The 25,152-nt window shown below is 39.3% G+C and overlaps 1 protein-coding gene across 3 annotated transcripts in view; it reads right to left on the reverse strand.

Moving 5' to 3' along the window:
• Positions 1 to 25,152, reverse strand: part of LOC307136522 (connector enhancer of kinase suppressor of ras 3-like) — a 114,183-nt gene that overhangs the window by 87,965 nt on the left and 1,066 nt on the right. The window lies entirely within an intron of this gene.

Genomic DNA, 25,152 nt, shown 5'->3' on the forward strand with positions numbered 1-25,152 from the left:
AAACAGATCAATGTTCTTATAGCGCCAAACGTTTTAGAGAACCAGCCAAGTGCCAACACAAGATTTTCTTAAAGCAGAAGGGTTTCTGCAGAATTCTGAATCTAAATAAGCTTTCCATAATGTATGGTTTGTTAGGATAGGACAATACTTGGCCGAGATACAACTATTTGAAAATCTGGAAACTGAGAGTGCGAGAAAATCGCCTTAGCAACGCATATTACTACTAATAATACATTTTTGATATATGTATGGTAGGAAATTTACAAAATATCTTCTTGGAACATGATCTTTACTTAATATCCTAATGATTTTTGGCATAAAAGAAAAATCGATAATTTTGACCCATTTTTGACCCATACTACTGCCACAAATATAGTCAAGTCAAGTCAAGTCAACTTTATTTATATAGCGCTTTTAACAATGTAGATTGTTTCAAAGCAGCTTTACAGTGTTAAACAGGAAAATAATGCAGCATAATTTTATTCAGCTGTATAGCCATTCTGGAAAAATTTCAAGTATCATACAGTGACAGTGTGGGCTTTAGATCAATAATTTGATCAGTAATTTAGTTTAAATGGTTAATTTAGTTTATTATTTAGATGTATTTCGATGTTTAGTTGAAAAATTTAGTGTCCCCAACTGAGCACGCCAAGCCAGAGGCAACAGTGGCAAGGAAACCAAAACCCCATTAGGTGACCTAATGGAGAAAAATAAACCTTGGGAGAAACCAGGCTCAGTCAGGGTGCCAGTTCTCCTCTGGCCAATTAACAAACAGCGTATTATTATTATTATTCTGGCAGTTTTACAGCTCGGAGGTCATAATAGATCAGAATATTCGAGGGACCGGGGGCAACATGCTGGAGACGGGTTTATTGAGGATGATGTTGATTAAATAATTATTAAAGTGCAATATTCGAATGATCGGAGGCAACACGCTGGAGACGGGTTTATTGAGGATGACATATCGATTTAAGTATTATTTAATTGTAATATTCTAACAATCTGAGTCAACACGCCGGAGACGGGTTTATTGAGATGCCGTATATACCCACACGACTTATGACATATAGTAAGCAGCACACCTGTATAATACGTGTTACAATGAAAAGTGTTTCTGAAACAGCAAATCAGAATATTAGAATGATTTCTGAAGGATCATGTGACACTGAAGATTGTAGAGTAATGATGATGAAAATTCAGCTTTGGTCACAGGAATAATGAATAACATAATATAGCACTATATGCAGCATTGGTGAGCATTAGAGACTTCTTGAGTAAGATAGCTACGTAAGGCATTTCTCTAGAAAAATGCTTTCATTCCTTGACACTGCAACAGGTGTGTATATAGCTTTCCGACACCATAAACATCACGTTGTTTCCACCTGCTTGTGTGTGTACATGTGTGTCAAGCTGGTTAAACAATTGACAGGTTTTGTTGTTTTTACAAAGGGTCAACTATAATTACAGCAGCAAGCCTACTAACTCACAGAACGTACAGCTCAAAGGAAACTAATGTCAGCAGACTGGTTTAGCTGGATTCTTCAGGGCTTTGTTATGCCTTGTTCCGTATCTTTACGCATAGATCTCTTTGGAAATGTTGGTGTGTATATCCTGCTTCTGTTTCCTTTTGATATAAATCACATGGAACTCGGTTACAAGTAGGATTTAGCTAAGATAGAAAAGTAACTTATGTCTGATTCTTGACATGTTGACAAGAGCATCCAACACCCCCCCCGGACACACAATGCACTCAGTCACCCAGGCTGCAGCACCAGTGAAGGACGGTGAAGGATGTTCCTGTGGGACGAGAGGGGGATGGGTGTTCACTGTTCACCCCGTCAAAGGCACTACAGACAGAGCAGCTGCAAAGGTCTGGCCCTGTGCCCTCGGACTCAACGGCTTGACAGCCCAGACAAAATCACTGACCTTAATATTCAATACACAGTCCACCTCCATTTATCTTTGGAACTCTCAAACAAAGTTGAGGCTCTGCTATATCAGTGAATGTTCCCTTGTAAAAAAGAAAAAAGAAGTAAACTTCAGTTTACTTCCAAAAAGAGTACTCATTACGGAGATAATATACTTTAAAAGGATATACTTAAGTGTGAATGTTTTCGGACACTTAATTGCATATTTGTTGCATTTAAATGAAAATGAATTATAGTATATATTTATATCAAATGTAAATACTTGGACTTTGAGTGTTTTTTGACCCAATTAAGTAGGACTTCAGTACATACTTGTGTGTCAATTCATAATTACTTCTATTGTATTTGAAATATGGTTAAAATGTGCCGCGGAATGTACTGAGAAGCATTTGTGATCAACTAAAATATACTTTTGTAAAGAAGTCACTTACAACGTTTAATTTGTTACCCTGCACTAACAATGAACTTCTACAGTATTTATTCATCTTACTTTATGTTAACCTCAACATTTACCAACAAATTTTTTTAATCAAAAGTTAATGCAATGTGAACTAACATGAAAATGTAACAAATGTTCATAAATGCTATAAAATATATATATTGGGTCCCAATTTATATTAGGTGGCCTTAACTACATCAAAAAATACAATCAAACTACAATGTACAATGTACTTATTGTGTTCATATTGTATTGTAAAACACTTTTGCTGATATTGAGGTGGGAAACTGGTAAATGTTAGTACACAGTAGTTAAGGCCACCTAATATAAAGTGGGTCCATATATTGCTAAATGTTAGTTCATGTTAGTGATTGCATTAATTCATGTTAACAAATGAGACCTTGTATGTGTAATTACATATTTGTTATAATGTATTATTTGTTGTAATAACTTCAGTACATTTAAAATACATTAACTTTAATTGTAATATTGAATAACACACTAGAGTTAAAATTATAATCAAGCACTTCACATGTGCTTTAGTCAACATTAAAATAAGTGCGCTTCTTTAAACAGCAAAATATATATATAAAAAAGTACTTTAAAATAAAACATATTTTTTTTAAAACATTATTGCAAAGAGCACTTTTTAAAAGCACACTTAAGTGTGTTAAAAACAGTCATGAAATTGTACTCTTAAGTATTTCATGTATTTTTAATATTATATTACCTGTAAGAAAACTTTTAAGACTGGAAGTACACAGTGGATATTCAATACAGTTCAGCACACTTATTTGTCATAAGGGTTAACAATGACAACAGACATGAATTGTCAGCGTTCCAGGGTTATTGATACCAATACCACAGTCAATTAAGCAATCACATTTACACGTTAAGTTTTTCAAGTAATTACAGACATTAATTAAGAACAAAGAAGCTCAAGCTAATTATAAATTACACACATTAGAGAATTTAAAAAGAGAAATTAAAATACTAGAATATCAGTGTATAACCTTAGGTGAGCAAAGAGAGTCTGTTAAATTGTCTTCAACGAATTACGCCATGTGTTACACTGCCATTATAAAGAGCAGTTACTAACTGAGGATACATCCTAAAATGCTTGTAACCCAATACTGCTATTCCAACAGTTAAACCTGAGTGCAGCATTGAAAAAACTTGGTGCTGGGAGGTTGTTCTTCTTGTTCTAGATAATCAATATAGTTTAAAGGGGCTAGTTTTGCTTCATTTTGCCTCTATGTAAGTGCATTATTGATTTAGAATCATACAATCCAGTCGGAATTTACAGTATAAAACAGGATGTCAGAGAATTTGGCACATTTTGGATTAATAAATCAAAAAGTTGGGCTGTACACTTCGCAATACGAAATATTGCAAAGAATATTGCGCAAAAAGATCTTTATTTTCGACCAAGATGGCGGCGCGAGTAGATCGCGAGGCTCAGCGTCTCTCCAGATTCTGCAATTTTGCGGTATTTTTCTTGTTCATCTCGGGTCTGTTCGTACAGAACAGTTGTGCTTTTACATCGTACACCCGCTGTGAGCTTTTGGATATTGGTTTGCGAATTTCCGACAGTTTTATGGACAATCTTCAACTCCTTCCTGAGATCGCTAGGACGCCCGAGGCGATGCGCTCTGCCCGGCCGGAGGCGGAAGGCGGCGCTGTGATCGTAAACAAAGGCGGGGTAAGCGTGGAGGTCTAAGAGCTAAGCTAAGGCTAACTCCTTACCGGCTCTCTTTACCCAACATTTTCCTTGCCAATGTACGATCGCTAGTGAACAAAATGGAGGAGATTCGACTCAGCATTACACACAGTAAGAAACTTTTGAACTGTAACGTCCTAATCTTCACTGAAACCTGGTTAAACAGCGGAATACCGGACACCGCTATTGAGCTAGCGGGACGCCACACACTCCGGGCGGATAGAACACTAGATGGCTCCGGGAAGAGCAGAGGGGGTGGATTGTGCATTTATATTAACAAAGCTTGGTGCACAAACTCTGCTATTGTTGGGAGTCATTGTTCAGCTAACCTGGAGTTTCTCATGGTTAAATGTAGACCGTTTTATCTACCGCGGGAGTTCACCTCCACTATTATCACTGCAGCCTATATTCCCCCGGATGCTGATGCCAAGCTTGCTATGAAAGAACTTCACGCAGCCATCAGTAAACAACAGACTGATCACCCGGAAGCTGCGTTTATTGTTGCAGGTGACTTTAATCATTCAAACCTAAAGTCAGTGCTACCCAAGTTTCACCAGCATGTTTCCTGCCACACCAGAGGAAACAAAACCTTAGACCATGTTTACACGAACATGGCTGGAGCTTACGTTGCGACACCCCTCCCCCACCTGGGACAGTCAGACCACCTCTCTTTGTTTCTATCACCCAAATATTCACCCCTCATCAACCGTGTGAAGCCATCAGTAAAGACCATCAAGGTGTGGCCTGCGGGGGCAGACTCCACACTCCAGGAAAGGTTTCTAAACACAGACTGGAGTATGTTTGCTTCTCAAGCCACCAGTGGCGCTCACACGGACATTGACTCATTCACTTCCTCTGTATTGGATCATATCAATACCACCATCGACAGTGTTACAACCCAGAAACAGATCACCACATACCCTAATCAGAAGCCTTGGATGAACAGGGAAGTTCGACTCCTGCTGAAGTCACGCAATACTGCCTTCAGATCAGGTGATGCACAAGCCTACAGTACGTCCAGGGCAAACCTGAAGAGGGGCATCAAAAAGGCCAAGCACTGCTACAAGCTAAAGATAGAGGGTCACTTTTCCAACTCTGACCCTCGACGCATGTGGCAGGGCATCCAGGCCATCAGTGACTACAAACCCCCCCACTCCACCCCCGCAGCCACTGATGTCAACTTCCTGAACGAGCTAAATTACTTTTATGCTCGTTTTGAAAGAGACAACAGAGAAACTGCCACCAAGCTCAAACCCTCAGCTGACCACCCACCAATCACACTCTCCTCCACAGATGTCTGCAAGGCACTGAGCCAGATCAGCGCACACAAGGCTGCTGGACCAGACAACATCCCTGGACGTGTGCTCAGGGCATGTGCGGAGCAGCTCGCTGGGGTTTTTACAGACATTTTCAACCTGTCTCTTGCCCAAGCAGCTGTACCGACATGCTTTAAACGCACTTCCATTGTGCCAGTGCCAAAACACTCTAACCCGAGGTGCCCTAATGACTACCGCCCTGTAGCACTCACACCCATCGTTATGAAGTGCTTTGAGCGGCTGGTCCTGGAACACCTAAAAGACTCTCTACCATCCACATTGGACTCACACCAGTTTGCCTACCGCAGCAATAGGAGCACAGAGGATGCCGTTTCCATGGCACTGCACTCTGTGCTCACCCATCTGGACCATAAGAACACGTATGCACGCATGCTGTTTGTTGACTTCAGCTCCGCATTCAACACTGTAATCCCATCCAAGTTAATAGCTAAACTTGGAGACCTGGGCATCAACACTTCAATGTGTAACTGGATTTTGGACTTCCTAACTGACAGACCCCAGAATGTTCGTTCAGGATTCACCTGCTCCACATCCATCACACTCAACACTGGTGTACCACAAGGCTGTGTGCTAAGCCCGTTTCTCTACTCCCTCTTCACCGCCGACTGCAAGCCTGTGTATGGATCTAATTCTATCGTCAAGTTTGCGGACGACACTACGGTGATCGGGCTCATCAGCAACAACGATGAGACTGCCTACAGGGAAGAGATCCAGCACCTGGCCACATGGTGCGCTGATAATAACCTGCTCCTCAACACCACCAAAACGAAGGAGCTCATCGTGGACTTCAGGAAAGAGTCAAGAGGCACACACGACACCATCCACATCAATGGAATGGCTGTTGAACGTGTCTCCAGTTTCAAGTTCCTGGGGATCCACATCTCGGCGGACATGTCGTGGACGACCAACACCTCCAGCCTGGTCAAGAAGGCTCACCAGCGCCTCTTCTTCCTGAGGACACTGAGGAAGAATCAGCTCTCCTGGGCTATCCTGGTGAACTTCTATCGCTGCGCAATAGAAAGCATCCTGACCAACTGTGTGGCAGTGTGGTATGGGAGCTGCTCTGTTGCGGAGCGCAAGGCACTGCAGCGGGTGATGAAAACTGCCCAGCGTATCACAGGGACTCCACTACCTGCCATCGAACACATCCAGAGGAAACGCTGCCTGCATCGAGCTCGCAGCATCCTCAAGGACTCCTCTCACCCAGCCCACAGACTGTTTTCTCTCCTGCCCTCCGGCAGGCGTTTCAGGATCCACCGGACCAGGACCAGCAGACTAAAGAACAGTTTTTTCCCCAGAGCTGTCTCTTTATTGAACTCAAACCCCCGTTGATCCACTTCCCTCATAAACTGATAACTCTCCTACCTCACATCTTCCTTCACTTTGTTATTTGCACTACCGACTGTTTATCACAGTGACAACTGTTTACATATGCATCTTACACTGCCATATCTTAACTGGATTATGCTCATTTGCACTGCCGACTGTATTTATAGTACCAATGTTTACATTTGCATTTTTGCACTGTACTTCTAAATGTAATATGCAACCACTTTCCACTGCACTTTACACTTTTTTTTCCGGATAGCTCTGTCCATAATTTATTGCACTACCCTAATCCACTGCTATTCCTCATATTAGCCTAACATATTATTGTATACCTCTATCTGTAAAATTCTGTTTATAGTAATAGCCATCTGTATATTGTATTCATAGTACATATTCACCTGTAAATTCTGTTTATAGTAATAGCCATCTGTATATTTATTCACTGTACATATTCACCTGTAAATTCAGTTCTGTTTATAGTAATAACGTCTCTCTATTTATACATATTTATACATATTCAGTACATATCCATGTCCTGCACTTACGCATCCATTGTATATCCTGCACTTGCTGCTATTGCACTTCTGGTTAGACCTAAACTGCATTTCGTTGCCTTGTACTTGTACTTGTGTAATGACAATAAAGTTGAATCTAATCTAATCTAATCTAAATTTAATTATGAAGTCTGCATGTTCTGTGTGACTGTGATTTTTGTGTTTATTATTTACTGTCAAATGATTTTAAAATAATCATAACATCAACACATTATATATTTTATAATATACAATATTTGAAGATTTTTGCAAAATGATTGAATTTTGAAGAAAAATCAACACCTAACCTATCTAATCCATGTATAATTTCCTACCTGATGATGTGCATATGCAAGGTACAGTAGTGTTGATTCTGTGATTTATGATTTAATAAAAATGTATAATCAAAACGAGTTTGTTTGCCAATATAATCTTAACATATTAGGTTAAACTTATTTGGCTTGCTGTGCACTGATGAGGGGCTCGATGAAGCAGCTTCAACTCAAGCTCTGATATACCCCCACATACCCCTTTTCCACCAAGGAAGTGCTAGAGCTAATTCAGAGCCAGAGCTAGTCCCAGTTCATAGTTGGTTCGACTGAGGAGCCTTCTAAGAACCGGTTTGCTTTTCCACCTGCTGAGAGCCACAACAGAGCCAGGTCTTACGTCACTGTTTACGTCTCATCTCTCTCAGCAACGCTAGCGAGGCAGCGGCAGTGTTGCCAAGTATGTTGTTTTGCCGCGGGCTGTTTTTTCATGTCCGCGGGATGAAGCGACCCCAGTTATGTGATGTTTAGCCCCATATTGCGAATTTTAGTAGGCAACCATGCCAAAAAACACATATTTTACCCCCAAATGTGATTTTTACTGGGGAATCCCCCCTGGAACGCGATTGGGCTTGTTTTGAGTAGCAATTGGGCGGGTTTGTTGTGAAAACCTGGCAACCCTGGGCAGCCAGCGGGAAACACACACACACACACACCAGGCTTGTTCGAGACGCATCGTCACTGTGCAGACCGATCCACGTATGATATAAAAAAAACGCATGAGTGAATCAAAAGCATATGGAGTCATATGCTCTCGCTAGACTCGTTATCATGCGGCGATCGGTCTCTGCACAGCACCGCTGCGAACAAGCCTTCCATCAACAATGCAAACGTTGCGTTACTATTCATTTACATGGCTTTGCGATCCTACATCGGCATCAAAACACAACGCAAACACAGCGAATCCAACGCATTCATGTAGTTCGCCGTAATTTGTATAGACGGAGATTACAAACGAACAGCAGCTGTTAGCTCCATTAGCTGCTATTTCAAACATGGCGGATCTCAAGTTTGTGTTCGTCTTGTTGACCCCGCCCCCAGCGCCTGACGTAATCGGTTCTTACTTCTAGCCCTGTTCTAGCCCAGCAATGTTTTGGTGCTACTTAAGAACCACTTTTCCTGGCTCGGAGCTGGGGCTTTGTGTGTGGAAACACAAAGAACCGATTTGAAACTAGGCTCTGGCTCCGATCTAGCTCTGGCTCTGCTTTGGGGGAAAAGGGGTAACATTGACTAAATTTAGGATATGATTATGTAGGGCAAGGTACCCAAGATGAAGGTGGAGTTTTGGGAGGTGGTTGGATGCTGAAACAGCTGAGACTGAGTAGAGGTAGAGGAGTTGATTAAAAGATTAGATGGGCTCGCCTCCTTCCTAAATTATGTTTAGGGAACTTCACTAATAATGACAGCAGGTCAATTTGGATGCTGTCACTTTAAGAGTCCGGCTGCACGGATCCAATATACTTGTGTGTTTTTGTTCTCAACTGTTAACATTCAATTAACACATGACTAACTGTTTACTTGCAAATACATGGTCATTTTGACACATAGGTATGTATATTTAACCATTCAAGTCCAATTAGGTGGCAAAAAAAGAATCATGCAAACGATAGTTTTCTTTACCGTGCCACACAGCAACGTCACATGAGCAATGCCACAGCAACGCCACCCACCACTCAAAGAGCAGGCTCTTTGCAAATGCAGGCTCGCAAAAAAACTCTCATTAACAAACAAAGTGTAGACATGATGAAAGTAAGAGATGTATTGTGCATTGTTGGCACTTGGCAGCATAATTTATTATAACAGAACTTTGTGAGATCACGATGAACTGACAAAGCAAAAGCATTTTAGTGATTGTAGCAGTCTTTGCTCGCTTTCGAGGCTACAGCATATATAATTCATTGAATAAATCTATTGTTTTTCATGCTGCTAAGAGGACCGACGGCCAATTGTATGCTGCAAAGTCTCGGAAGTGACATCTACATATAAATGCTGGATTCACTCTGCATGGGACAGAAATATGACATGCAGACTAATAGATTGATGGAAAAACATTCGTAGCAAAATATTTTTGAAATGATATTCCAATTATTGGTAAGTGATGACTTGTAAGTAATCTTAAAGGTCTCATTGTACAGTGCTATGGTGAGGTTGTTGCTTAGCCTACATCTGCACTTTACTAGAGCACCCTCAGTAATTTCAGACGCACCCTCAGTGATTTGATTCTGGAACCGAGCCTGCCCTGCACTAGTCCATATCGTGATTTAATTAATTTTACAGCCCTACTTTTGATTTATTCATCCCAAATTCTGTAACATTCCACGTTATACAGTCAATTCCATTTTGTTACGACTGGATTGCACGATTCCATCTGTTTTCTGTGTCACTGAAATCACAGGGCTCTACTATTAAAGGATATGTTCCCATTGCTTCGCCCACACGGCACACCAGAACCGTTTTCGGAACCAAAAGTTAAGAGTTTATTTATCAAAAAACAGAAACATTTCAGAAATGGGAGCTCCAGCGTAAGTTCTACATGGAAGACTCAAATGTCACGTCACTCATTACCCATAGATCTAGTTAATCATCACTCAACATTTGGAGTATATAAGTTCTATTCCCACCCATTATTACGTTCGCAGATACTGACGCCGGCGTACACCCCCATCCTCCCCAACACCACCAGGTCAGTCCCTGTCCATCAAATAGGGGTAGGCTCTGCCCTTGCCTTCATCCTCAGACAGGAACTGCTAGCTTCGGCTACCCTCCGGATTTGATCTACGCCAAAGAACCTTATCATTTCATCTATTGGATACTAATTTGTATACTAACTGTTAAATAAATCTTATTCAAACGTGCTCTTGCTCCTGATTCTTCCAGGTAGAACTGATAATCCTGGTGAAAATCACGCTGCAGAGCAAATGAGGGCCTGCGTGTTTTTTCCGCCTTAGCCCTTCCTAAGGCTATGTTCACAGCAACGACAACCGCAACACAGAGGGGTTTGCAATACATATGTTGTCTTAATTGCAATGTGACATTGTGTAGCTGCCGCCTCGCTGGACTATTGCGTCTTCTGAGGCAGCAGCAGACCTGTAGGAGGCTGGTATGAGCGGTTTTATTCTATTAGTTACACCATTTTATTTTATTCAATGCTGTCGTTTCCGCCGGTTTCAAAAACATGTTTGCGTTGTATTGTCATTTTCTGCTAAACCGGAACTTTTGCAACAGCACAACCTGGTTTCTGTAGCATCTTTCATCATGTTTCCTACAACAACGTCTGACATTTATGCTTTACATGGCGTGAGAAAGTCACATAAACCATGCAAAATCCGATCAGAGCAATCAGACGGATTTCCAGAAATGCAATTTGAATAGGATTTCAAACCACATATGAATGTAGCTTGAAAACGCATTTCATGTGATTTTTAGCATTTCACACTAGCTAAATCTGATCGGATTTCAATCAGACATGCACAAAAACCAGATATGGACTGACAGTCTGAACAAAGCCTGAGTCTTGTTAAAGTATCATGCTTCTGATCAAAATCGGGTAACTACACAGTTGGATCAGTTAAAGTCATGTTTTTGCAAACCTTGCTCTTGCTCTAACAGACTTTGATGTGATCACTGATAAACCCAAAACCTTGTGCTCTGAAACTAAAACCTGCACATCTGTTCTGACGGGATGTGCCCCCAGAGCCAACCCTTCTCTGAGAGTCTCACGGTGTAAGACTCGCTCACACAGGCCCCATGTCAACAGAATGGCAGGCTGTGGTTCTCAGGGGTTTGATTACATGAGAGAGAAAGCCCTTCCACCATCCAGAATGAAGGGCCTCCCGGTGGGAGTCTGACCTCCCTCTCCACACAAACTCAGCGCCTTCATAAGCAGCGTGTACAATAGCCACTGCCACTGGAACTCTCTCTCTCTCTCTCTCTCTCTCTCTATTGAGATTTCCAGTAAACCTGAGGGGAATGAAGGAATGTCCATTGTTTTTTGCCGTTGACCCTTTGTGGGAATTCCACAATGGTGCTATCTCCATAGACATTTGTTATTGTGAAGGCAATAATTAGAAAAAAATCCTTTGTGTGCAAAACCTCTCATTAGATGCAACAACCAAATGAGTAAACAAAGCACAGCAGAGATATGGTTAGTGTAAAAAGGCAACAAAACAGGCAAGTGCTGTGTGGTAAATTCTATTGTATGTACCAAGGTTTGTTACCTCCTGAAAAATTGAAGGATCTAGAAATTCTCAGTACGCAACTAAGATTATTCAATAAACCCTGCTAATTTTTTTTATAATCATTGCTTCAGTTCCTGCTTTCTGCTCTTCCTTGGCTTCTTCTGTCAACCTCTCAAGCGGATAAGAAGTCTTTCACACTGAAAAAAATATTTGTTGTACTATTTCCTTTTCACTCAGAAATTTCAAACATTAATTACAACTAATTAACTAATTACAAAGAACAAGTAACTGTAACAAATAACACATTGAATTCAGCATTACATTTTTTAAGTAGAAAGGTTGAAAGAGTATTTTATTGTAAAAATTTACCCAAGTAATCTTTGCTTTAGGGTGCTTTCACACATGAGAGTCTGTTTCGGAACCTAGTGTGTTTTCTCCTTTGGTTCGAAACAAACTCAGGACGGTTCACTTGAGGTGTGAAAGTAATCCGACCCAACGGACCAACGAACCAAATGGTACTATAATTCATAACGTGAAATGTGCTATATAAATAGCAGTAGTGTCTGATTCTGTGAGTCAGCACATTAGTTATCACAGTTGAAAACCAAAAGAGCACCTCTTCATCTTAAAATGTTGTGGAATTGCACTTCTCAGTCCGAGAATGCTGTCCTGATGAAACCTTAATTCCTGCTCTAGATGCATTATAATATTCATACAGTGTTTACATGTCTTGACAGTTACAAATAAAGCCACAATCTGCTCATGGAGAGAACTTGTCAATCATCTTGATGGATGACGCAGAGGAAATTCTGAACAATAAGAGGACAGTTGTACTCACATGTGACTTGCGTGAACACATTTTGGTACGCTTGAACACAACTTGGTACATTTGAAACTAAAGCAAACCGAATCAAGAAGAAAATGCAATATTTTAACAAATTAAGTCCCTTTTCTTGAACTAAACAAACAATCTATATGTGTGAAAACAGCCTTACAATGTCAAAAAATCTTTGTGTAAAGTGTATAGTGTAGTTAATATAGTCTTGTGTATCAGACAAAACTCTGCTGACTGGATATCAGACAAAATGGATATCTTCTGATGGGATCTGGTAAAGATACCAGATCCAATATTCCTGGCGTGGAGATTCAATCTAACAACAAGTCATTTGTATTGATTGTAAGCAGCTCATATAACAATCAATACTGTTAATCTGATTTGCAAATTTGCTTGCAAAAATCCAAATCCCAACAGAAAAGAAACTCAGTTGGATAGGGTTTTTAAGCCCCTCATTCTTGAAATGAGAGATAAAAGAGATAAAGACTAAAGAGAGACAAAAAGCTTCTAGAATGACAGGCATAAGAAGATGCTCTGGGGCAGATGGCTGCTATTGCTATCATGTTTGCCATTTTAGATGAAAAGACAGGGTGGATGAGAAGCAAAAAAGACCTTAAGGACAAACTGACACAGGTTTGCTGAGGGTTACAATCATTAACTGACAAGGAGGAGGACTAGTTTGGGGTCAGAGAGTTTAAGAATTACCTCCTGACCAAGTCCTTTAATTCATCACATTTTTAAAGACTCCTTCTTTCTCATTATTCTGTAAATATGAAAAATCTGTTACAAAAAATTGTGAGCTGCCTTGATGTCTTATCGCTTCCATGAACTGTACCTTCAAATCTAACTGAAATAGGCTTGAAAAATGTGCCTCTACCTACATTTTTGAACAACTACAAAAATCTACATACAATTCACTGCAGTTTCCAGCTGAAATGAACACAGTAGAGGCAGTAAAACAGCAACTTTTATTGTTATTTATTCAAGTTATGATAAGAGGGGCAAATTATCAATTAATAAAGACATACTTTCATATGATTCCTTGTCATCATCACCAAGTAATATTTGCTCATGGTTTAACTGAATCATCGAAAGGTCAGCAGCAAGACATTGAATAAAGTGAGATTAAATGCATACAAATATTTGTTTTATTTAACATTTAATTAATGGAGGATAATCAGATTTTGCATTTGACTGATTTTATTCATTTTGACTGAATCTTTTTTGTGCAAGTGAGATGAGAAAATGCACACATTGCACTTTAATTATATTCCCTATACTTTACTTCCATTTTGAGAACGGTAATTCCTGATTTCATTTCATCACTTCTTTAAAGGTCCCCTTCTTCGCGATTCCATTGTTCAAACTTTAGTTAGTGTGTAATGTTGCTGTTAGAGCATAAATAATACCTGTAAAATTATAAAGCTCAAAGTTCAATGCCAAGCGAGATATTTTATTTAACAGAAGTTCCCTTTCAAAGCCTACAGCGAACGGCTGGCTTGGACTACATCCTGGTACTTCCTTCTTTAATTACGTCAGTAGAGCAGTAGAACAGACTAACCTCCGCCCACAAAGAAACGCGAAAAAGGGGGCGCGGTCTTGTTGCTGTCCCACGTGGAGAAGCGGACGGTCGCGTGGAGAAAAGGAACTGTTGCGTTGAGTGTGTTTATCGCCATGTCATCGAGACGCTGTTATTTTCATCCAGGAGTCAAATCACCTTTGTTTGGCTTTCCCAGGGACGCTGTAGAGATTATTGAACACATACATCTCCCCGTTAAGAGGCGTGACCTTTCCAACGTGCGCTAAGCTGCTGTCAAATTACAACACAGGAACCGCTTTCACGTGCGCTAAGCTGTGGTCGAATCACAGCACAGGAACCGCTTGCACAATCAGAACTCGTTACGTATTTCTGAAGGAGGGACTTCATAGCACAAGGAAATCACCAGCCGTTTTTAGGACGGTGAGAACAGCGGTATACAGATAAGTAAATTGTGTGAAAAATACTGTGTTTTTTTACACGCGAAACATGAACACATGTTATATTGCACACTGTAAACACAATCAAAGCTTCAAAAAAACACGAAGAACGGGACCTTTAAAAATGATTGTATGAATTTGCATACTAATACAATGCAGGTGGTTTCACACACTTGTCTGCACACAAGAACTGGGTTTCTGCCCGCCAGCCCTTCATAGACAGGCCTGTAAGAGCCGCTCAGTGATCTCACACTTGCCAAAATCTCATTAACTCCTTAAACAGTAATTGTTGTGGCTGAACAGTGCAGACACTAGGGGATGAAAGTCAGTCTGAGAGACCTGTAATCAGAAGTAGCTTTGAAAACAAAAAGGCATCTGTGACTGGATCTACCCTTACCAAACTCCGCCACATTGCCTTCTGCCAAACCATAATTACAGAGACAAACCTTCCCATATCTTAACAACTTTGTCACACCCTTATTTTAGCATAAAATATGCACTGGACCAATGGAAAATATCGTAATTATGAAATTCCGGCATCATATTTCAACTTGCTTGTTTTAAACAGACCCAATATAGTGTAATCAGAGCCAGAAGACACCATAAACCTTTCCTCTGAGGAGAGAGGAATATGTTGTGGATCTTCCTGCTGAAAGGGACCAAGATGCAGTAATGAATCTTAAAGGAATACTTCAATTTCTATGGGAAGAGACTTCCTGTAGGATTCCTATGGAAGTTCAGCTTCATGCTCATCCACTCACTCCGCGCCAGTGGACAAGCCCCGTCATCATGTCCGTGTGGCCGCGCGCATTTTACTTTCACTTTCAAATTAGCGGCAATTTGGGGGCAGCAATTAGAGCTGGGCAGTATGACCAAACGTTTATATCACGGCACTTTTTTTCCCCTATGCATGACCGGGTGTTAACCACATTTTCTACTGATTGAGAGAGGAAATACTGCAGTAGACTGTTTTAATGCCCTGTTTTACTGTCATGAGGAGTGAATATTGTAGAAAAATTCCACCCTAGAATTAATTACACTGTGGGAAGACAACAACCAATAAAACACAGAACAGAATCGCCCCCTATACCCTCAAATAGGGCATTATTTGAGGGGAGAGCCATTTGTAGTGGTGTCCGAAACCATAATGGACGTTATTGAGTGCACTCATTCAATCTCACATTGCACCTCAATAATGAGTGTACAGCCGATGTACACACAATGATGTTATTTCACTCACTCATTTTCATTCACTCCTTCAAGTGATATATTAGTGGACTAACATAGGGAATAGTGAATGAGGGTTTAGGGGGCGATTTCGGATTCAGCCATAAGCTGTAATGCGATCTCAGCTGTGTCCTCACTACAGTATAACAGTGAAACGGGACCCCTCTCAAACAGTGGCTGCATTCTGAACATTGCTTAAGCGACATATACCGGTATTGTGGTATAATCAAAATTCATATCATAACAAAAATAAATACCGGTATTCGATATGAACCGGTATACTGGCCAGCACTAGCGACAATTGTTTGAATGGTGGGTTAATTTTTCTTCAAGGATTAGTTCACTCCAGAATTAAAATGTCCAGAATTTCCTGATAGTTTACTCACCCCCATGCCATCCAAGATGTTCATGTGTTTCTTTCTTCAGTCCAATTTTTTTTTAAAGGTTTTTGAGGAAAACATTCTAGGATTTTTCTCCATATAGTGGACAACGGGGTCCAAGGGGTTGAAGGTCCAAATTGCAGTTTTAATGCAGCTTCAAAGGGCTCAACGCAATCCCAGCCGAAGAATAAGGGTTTTATCTAGTGAAACAATTAGTAATTTTCTTCCCAAAAAACAAACAAAAACTTTTTAACAACAAATGCTCGTCTTGCACTAGCTCTGCAATGCACGTCCACGGCTTCACGCTTTACGTAATCACATCGAAAAGGCCACGCGTGATGTAGGCGGAAGGGCAAAAAACCATCTCATTTTCTCCTCCAACTTCAAAATCGTCCAACCTTTTTTTTTCCACATAATGCGTAAAGTCGTGGACTTTTATTAACAAAACAAATAGGATGGTTTTATTAAAGGCACTGTAGGTTTTCATGCTTGAAAGGTTTTTTCCCCCATATTTTACATTGTTGCAGCTCCTCTCTTTCCAGTCTGTCAGTAAAGCTCTGTTTCGTTCCTGTCTCTATGAAGCCTTGTGAAAAGCACAACGTGCTCTGATTGGTCGGCTGGACCAGTGTGTTGTGATTGGTGAACCGCTTCGAGCTGTAACAAACAGCTCAGGCAGGAAGGTAAGGACAGGTAAATACTTTACTCAAACGTTTACTGGTGAAGGTATCTAAAAACAAGCAATACACAGTGGAACATATGCACCATACATAACTGTGACCAGACAAAGAGTGAGAGAACAAGAGGAACTTAAATACAAACACAGAAGACTGAATAAATGAAGGACAGGTGATACAGGTGATGATTAACTAAACACAGCTGAACAGAACTAGACTAATGACGGTAATCAAGGAAACGGAGTGGCGGGAAAAAGAACAAAGAAACGTGACAAATGCAAAAATACAACAGAGACAGACTAGACATGTGACACGAGCGTGTTTGGGAAATGTCATGTCCCTTACTAAAACCTTGAGTTTCATACTAATGCAACACAACCATGCCTCGCCCCCTTTATTCTGCATATGCCTTGGGCGGGAAATATTTAAATGAGGAACATGGTGAAAAAACCTCAAGACTGCAACTTAGGCATTTCAGGGAGTTCACAAACAGTGCACACTGCTATAGAGAATTACTCCCTTTGGAGTGACTGTGCTTTGTAACTTTACAGACCTTTTCATGCTCAAACAGCAACATTACACAATAAAGAAAGATGAAAATGTAAAAAAAAAAAAAAACTGCTCTTTAAGTTCTTTAATGTCTGTTATTTTAGCTCTCTCCCATGAAAAATTTACTTTAGACACAACAATGTCACAAAGGAAAGATGTCTTCATTTACTAATCAATTGTAGTGCATAAATGAAGCACTCTAGGGGCATATTCAATTTCACTGAAGTTATGCAATTTAACTCCTTGTACTTAAGTATGAAAATACAGTAAATCAATACGGTATGAAGTCTGAATAGATCCTGAATGAATACTGAGAGAATGGATATTATGGCTGGTGTCTTTCAAAGCGTGTGAAAGTTGTTGCTGTAGATGAGTCACATCCACCAAGCTGTTCGCTCTCAATGACAGCACGCTGACTAAACCCTGTGATGCTGTTACTCTCAGATCTCACACAAACACAAACCCCTCTGACTGACGCACAGGAGACTGATGTCAAGCATCGACATGCATTGATTGTCAAATGTAAATATGACATGTTGGGCTGGTCTTTCTGCAATATGTATGTTGATTTTTCCGTGATAAAAGCTGTTTAAATAAAAAGCAAATACATTTGAAACTTGTCCGGATACAAGCGTTCGAATGATTATGTTCAAGTAGGCAATGAACAAAGACCCTATAAATGAAGGTATGTTTTTTAGACCAGGATTTCCCATGATGCCCTGATATAGTTCAGGCTCTTTGTCTGTGCGCGCACAGTAACACCCTTCCTCTGTTTACCCAATTGCAGGTGCTGGATGAGGGGTATTATAATGTGACCTTTACACCGTGCAATGGGAGGCCCAATTCTTTTGTGTTAATGCGAGCAGTGGAAACACAGGAACATAAGCACTGTAAATCTCCGGTGCAGTCAACTGAACTTTTTAAAAACTGTTCTCAGATTTATGTATAATTGTTATAATACATTGATTTAAAATTTATGAACATACACTTTGCATTCTATGTCTATTGCTCATTTGTGCTACAGACAGGAAAAATTGTTAGAGATGCACCGATTGCAATTTTCTTGGCCGATTCCGATTTCCGATTTTTTGTTAGTGAGATTGGCCGATACCGATTTTTGCCGATTCCGATTTTAATTAAAAAATAAATTATTAAACATTACAACAGGATCTTCTCGCACTTGAACAACTCTCAAAAAATAAGTGTTCTGTGCCTGGAAAGAAGTAGAAATAACAAATAACTGAAAATCAGTTGCTTTATGAAACAAAACATTATAAATTGACCTTTTTATCTTTTTTACTTGTCTTACAAAAGTGAAAAGATCCTATGAATGAACAAACCTGAAGTGTACAGTACTCCTCCAAATAATAGTTCAATAATTGAGTAATAAATGTTGCCAGCTAGGGATGTCACGGTACCAAAATTCCAGTAGTCGGTACCAATACCATAAAACTTTTACAGTACTCTGTACCAATTTGGGTACCACAGCTAAATGTTTTTTATATATTTTTTTATATTTATTTAACCATTTAAAAAAAAAAATTAAATGTATTATTTATGATGATAATCATTATAAGTAAATAATACATAAACATTTAAAAGCTGTATGCTGTTTACAAGTAAACATTGTGTATAAAAAAAAATCAAGTGAAAAATAATCAACCATCTAGGCATAATTATTATTATTAGTAGACGTATTATTATTACATAAAGACGTAGCTAAATCTACTGTAGGCTACAACAGTAGCCTAATATATTTCTGTCAATTTCATTTTTTTTAAAGTGAACTTTTATTTTGACGGGTTGCCGTGAAGAGCTTTGAGTGTCTGTGTTCACAGTTTTCTCAAATGAAACAGTAAATTCTCATGAAGTGACGGTTTCATTCCATAGTTTTCTTCTTTTCTTTGGGCTTTTCGCTGCTTATACCCAGGAAAGATAGGAGAGGCTGCTGACCTGTGGCTGGCTCTGAGCTCTGGCTAGCTTTAGCCGTTTTACCTTTACTACCTTCTTCAAACTGGCCAGTTCCAATGGGGGGATGGAGTTTTAAGTGTATAATTAGGTTTGTCGTGTTGTGTGCTTTCCTGGTGGTTCCCCCGTGGTTTATTTTAACCTTACAAGTTTTACAAATGGCATAATTAGTGTCTTCTTCACTCACAGTAAAAAACTTCCAAGGTAACGACATGTTTGCTGTTAGCGCGGACGTGGCTGTGACGTCAACGTCGCGGCCGCTCTCGTGCTCACAGCCGCATGTAGATGGATCGGCTCAAAATCAGAGACACGTGAGACTGATCGGCCGATCACGATCATGCAGAAAATCGGCCAATTCCGATCCCTGGCCGATCAATCGGTGCATCTCTAAAAATTGTGTGACTTGCTGAAGAAAAGTAAAATCGAGGAAAACTTTGTTTGAAACAGTTTGGCAAAGAAAACTTTCTGGAAAAGTTCAGTCTGTCTGGTAAACACCTTCGAACTATCACTGTATGTAGGTGTGGCTCTGAGGCTCCACCTTCTTTGATGTGAATATCTCCTGCGGTTCATTTCTTCTGATCAGTCTGTCGAAGTCAGACGTGAGTATAGTATAGCAGTAGTAATAGAAGTCATTCTAAATGAATGAGACACTGACTGATTTTTCATGTTTGATACTGTAAAGCTGCTGCTTTAAATCAATCTATTGAATAAAGTGCTATATAAATAAAAGTGACAAGACTTGACTGGAGTGCCGAATTGCAGAGCTTGTGCAAACATATCCACTTCGCTATGATCAAATGCTTTCTTAACTGCTGTTCTCATTGCTATTGTTCCATAGTCATGCACACGTAGACTACTCTTAAAGAAGAACTGACACTGTGCAACTCTTTAGAGAAAGCCATTCTAACTTTAAAAATGCAAGAACAAGCATTGGTTCTGGTGGAAGTTCAAACATAAGCTTTATAATGGCCATTCACTGCCATTATAATGCTTGGAAAACCCAGGAGATTTGTTTTATATAACTCATTTTGGGGTGAACCATCCTTTTAATAGTGCATTGATCAATGTTTATATGAAATCTTAAAATTAAATGTTTATTTTTTTTCTTCCATATTGTCACGGTCGTATCGTGCTGCAGTGAAGAGGCGATACGGGACTTCAACAAAGACAGGTATTTATTCAAAAGAACGCTGGACAGAACACAAAGCTGCATCAACACGACATGTCAACATAATTGAGACCAGACCAGGAATGAATGAACACGAGGGAACTAAATACAAACACTGATGACTTCCTAACGAGGGGCACAGGTGATACAGATAAGGATAACTAAACACAGCTGAACAGAACTAGACTAACAAGGGTAACCAAGGAAACAGAGAAAGTGGCGGGAAACATAGACAAAAAGAACATGTGACTAAAGCAAACAACATGACAGAAACACAGATATGTGACACATATAAAGCGACTTGGATTAAACTGCTCGATTCATATGGATTACTTCTGCCATGTCATTATCAAAGTTTTGGTTGGACTTCCAAATGGAAAGACCGAAATCTCTCAAGTTTCCATAAAATATCTTAATTTGTGTTTCGAAGATGAACAAAAGTCTTATAGGATTTGGAACTACATGAGGGAGAATTTTCATTTTTGTGGAACTAACCCTTTAAAGATATCCTCAAACTATTGCAATTATTTGACATTTAAAAGAACACCTAGTTTCCCCATAATAAAAGGATTATCTAAACAAGAAAATAAGATGATCATCAAAATCTAACGTTGCCCAGAGCTTACTTCTATGCCTTTCATTGGTGAACTTGTGTGTTTAATAGGCATTCCATTTGTTCCTGAGGATTAGGCCTTTTGCAGCAACGAGCCCAGAGTGTCTCGTCCAACTTTCTGCCTGGCTAGGCACTCATGGAGGGGCAGCGAACTGTGTGTGATGTGCTACCTGAGGTTGCATTTCCCACGTTGCGTTAAGCTACATGTTTGTAGAGATCACTGCTCTTATTCTGGCACTACTAAGCTAATGTGATCTGGGAGATTTGCATTGGGTTGTTCAGTTCTGAATGCAAAAGCCAGCAGGATCCTGCCTTGTCACCTCAGTCTCAGTGCTGTTATAAACGGAGCATGGATTCATGCAAATATCAACGGCAACATGCCTTTCGTGGAAACGTAGAGTGTACTGGAATGGAAATGTCTCAGAAAAGATCAATGCCTCAAATTTTGTATTGTATTTGTGTCTGCAACTCTACGTTGTCTTTAAGAAAAACAAAACACTTCTATACTGCACGCTACAAAAATGCAGTCCCATAAAATTAAAGAAGAGAACAGGAAATACCAGGCACCTCTCCCATTTAAACTTCAACAGAGTCTCCATTAAATATTTACGAGAATCTCATGAAGATGCCATATGGGCGATATCAAGATCTAAGGGTTGACATATGGTGTTGTGGTTACATTGATGGAAGCCATTGGATTAAAGCATTAATATAATTAACAGAACCTATGGAAAAGGTACACTTGTTGGTTCAGTGGTTCCTCATCATAGGTAGCCCTGGAACAAAATGTTCTTCAACTAATATAATTCTTGCCATTCAAGCTTACAGATCTGGCAATATTTGAAATAGTCACTGTAGAGTGATGTGCTGTTGGGGTTAGCATGGTTAGCATGATAACAGTGTAGGAAGTAATCACACTTACAGCAATGAAAATATTAACAATTTCAACCAGGCACAGGTTGAAGTATCTTAACTGTTAACAAAATATGACTGACACATCAATTAGATGTCATGCCTTGGAAATCTACAAAAACTTTACCACAGGCTTTTTGGACAATGAGATCATTGTTCGAAGTTCCCCTTCATTAATGATATAAAAACAACAACACACAATACAGATGTATGGTTCAGAAACTTTCAGAAGCTTCCGCAATCATGTGATTACATTTCTGCTACAACAGTGTTCTACATTTAGCATTTAGCATCATTGCAGTGTATCATTTCAGCACCACACCAAAAATAATTTGGCCCCCTTTATATTAGGTGTTTAACTACTATGTACTTACGTCAAAAAAGGTACAATGTATCTATAGTTGTTTATGTTGTAGTGCAAAACATATTTGCTGCTATTGAGGTGGGATACGGGCAGGGTTAGGGACATGTTTGGTGGTTTGGTTTAAGCATTGGTTAAGGAGTAAGATAAGGGTCAACAGCATAATTGACCTATCGGTAAGCCCCTCCCCTCGAACGCAGATGAGCCAATAGCAGTTGAGTATCAGTTGCCCTGCGACCGGAACTCGGACATCTTTAGGTGTCAGCGCGATAGAGAAACATCGGAAAATCCGAAGCTCTCATCAGTTTGATGGTGTTTATGCTACAAAAAAAGAGTTGTTTTGCAGATACAACGTTTACCAGTTATTAACTGCACCCCTGAAAAGGCATACGCTCTGTGTATATGTTTGTTTACTGTTAGTTGTATGAGTGTTTTTGTGTAATTTGCTGTTTATGTTAATGGTATTGCAGAGAGCTAGTTTGTGAATGAGACGTTAATGCGCACTTCTTATGCTTTGTTTGTTCAGCTCTTTCAATGATTTTTTGAAGTGAAAAAGGACATAATAAACTTGATAAACCAACACTAAAGTTTGGCCATCATTCGGACGGGGTATCCGCTACATTCTGTGTCCAAAAACATCTCGGGATAAGGTTTTCACACTGACAGCTGTCATTGTAAGATATAGCATCTCCGTTTGTTTGTCCGAGTTAGCAACAGTAACTAAGGGGGGCGGGACTTACCGATAGGTCAATTATAGACGTGATTACAGACATTGATTACAATTTTAATATATGTACAATGTAAAAACAAGTGTGTACAAATTAAGTGCATTGTAATAAATAACTCTCATTAAAATCGAATTATTCCATTCAAATAATTAATTTAAATGTTAGTACATGAAGTGGGTCCAAGGATTATGTTTGAGACTATGGAAGACTACCGGTACTTACTACTAGCCAATTATTTTTGCAATTCCAATTGGTGCTGCTAGTAACAAAAAATACACACTTTATAAATAAAATCCACATCTGCATTCCACAGTTTTAGTAATTGGATAAACAATTTAATACAGTTTAGTCCTACAATAATCAGCATCTTGGGTAATGGTCAAAATGAGTGTAGACCTTGAACGACTAGTTACTAAAAAATGAAAATTTTATTGTCGTTTACACACCCACGTCATGTTAAAACTGTACCAACAGAATTTCTGATGGATGTTTTTTCATGCAATTGGGTTTTGGACCTTTCAATAAAAAATGCATTTGTAGATGAATCGCTTTGAATAGAATCATTGCAATGAATAAGCTAGACTGGATTAAAAAACGATTATTGAAAAAAAGATTCATTCACAAATCAAAACTGGATCAGGTTTTCAAATTCAGCTCATTCGTACTGGTACAGTTAACAGCTCAGTAAAAGTAAAGGTTCAATTTAGTTTAAATTGAGTCTGTTCCTTACACAAATGAATATAGTGCCCATGAAGTGGACTACTTTTGTGACATTTTTAGGATACTTTTGTGGTGCTATTGCATCATTTATGTCATTTTGAGGTTTTGTAACTAAATCACCTAACATAGTTTGAGAACTTTGAGAATTTTTTTGGATGCTTCTGTTCTGAAGACTTGAAAAAGAATGTAAGGCACCCAGCTGTCCCTCGACAAGTGTGGGAGTAGAAGGGAAGGAATTAAAATTCACAAGTGTGACATTATTCACTGTAGTTTTGTCAGAGCATTCCATGAATATACTCCAAACCAGCAAAAGTTTTAAATGCTTGGCATTCAACTTTTACTGTCTGTTCATGCACATTTGTTTACAAGAAAGTGTGAAAAGTCCTAGGCTACTTTTCCTGCAAGAATTCAATGCACTCTTGTAAGCACAAAGAAATTCAATAATTAATAAATGAAGCAGCGCTGATAAACAAGAGCCCCCACATGAACATGCCTTCAGGCATTTCATTCAACAGAGAACTGATGTGCAATAGCAGTTAACACCTAGGCTGGTTGGTATCTAAATGTTGTTGGTTCAAACCCTGCAACGGTTGATCAATTAACTGTCACCATTGTGCCCTTGAGCAAGTTATAACTCCAGGATACTGAGTCAGTAGTGCACTGTCAGATAAAGGACAAATGAACTTGTGTAATTAATGATAATATTACCATATTAATGCAGTAATATTAATGATAAAGTAATGCTACAGGATTGTTTTTAAGTAGTTTGAGAGGCAAAAACATCTCTTTTTACTCAGCCGTAAGTTGTGACAGAAAAAAAATGACCTGTCTTAAAATCTAAAAACTATATTTTATTTAAAGAAACTTTAGAGACAAGTGAGCCAATTGAACAAATAAACAAAAAATGTTCCCCCTATGAAGCGTCTTTTAAGACAGTAAAACCCACTGATATAATGCAAGCTGCTTTTAATTTGAGTTCAACACAATAACAATTATTATTCATTGAAAGAGATTTTTTTTTTAGCTATTCTTGGGACAGCTATATTTCAATATTTCCAAAACGATCTCATGAGAAATTCTTAATTACGTCGTTTGTGCAATTTAATTACAAAACAGGTCCACACCTAACATCCCAACACGACATATACATACAAATAGGTTTGCCACCAATTCACCAAAACATAAGTAATAGTAGTTATTGCCATGAGTATTGCATTTTTATCCCAATATTACATGATGAAATTGAGAGA

This window comes from Gobio gobio (assembly GCF_949357685.1).
Source record: "Gobio gobio genome assembly, chromosome: 13".
In the NCBI taxonomy this organism is placed as follows: Eukaryota; Metazoa; Chordata; class Actinopteri; order Cypriniformes; family Gobionidae; genus Gobio; species Gobio gobio.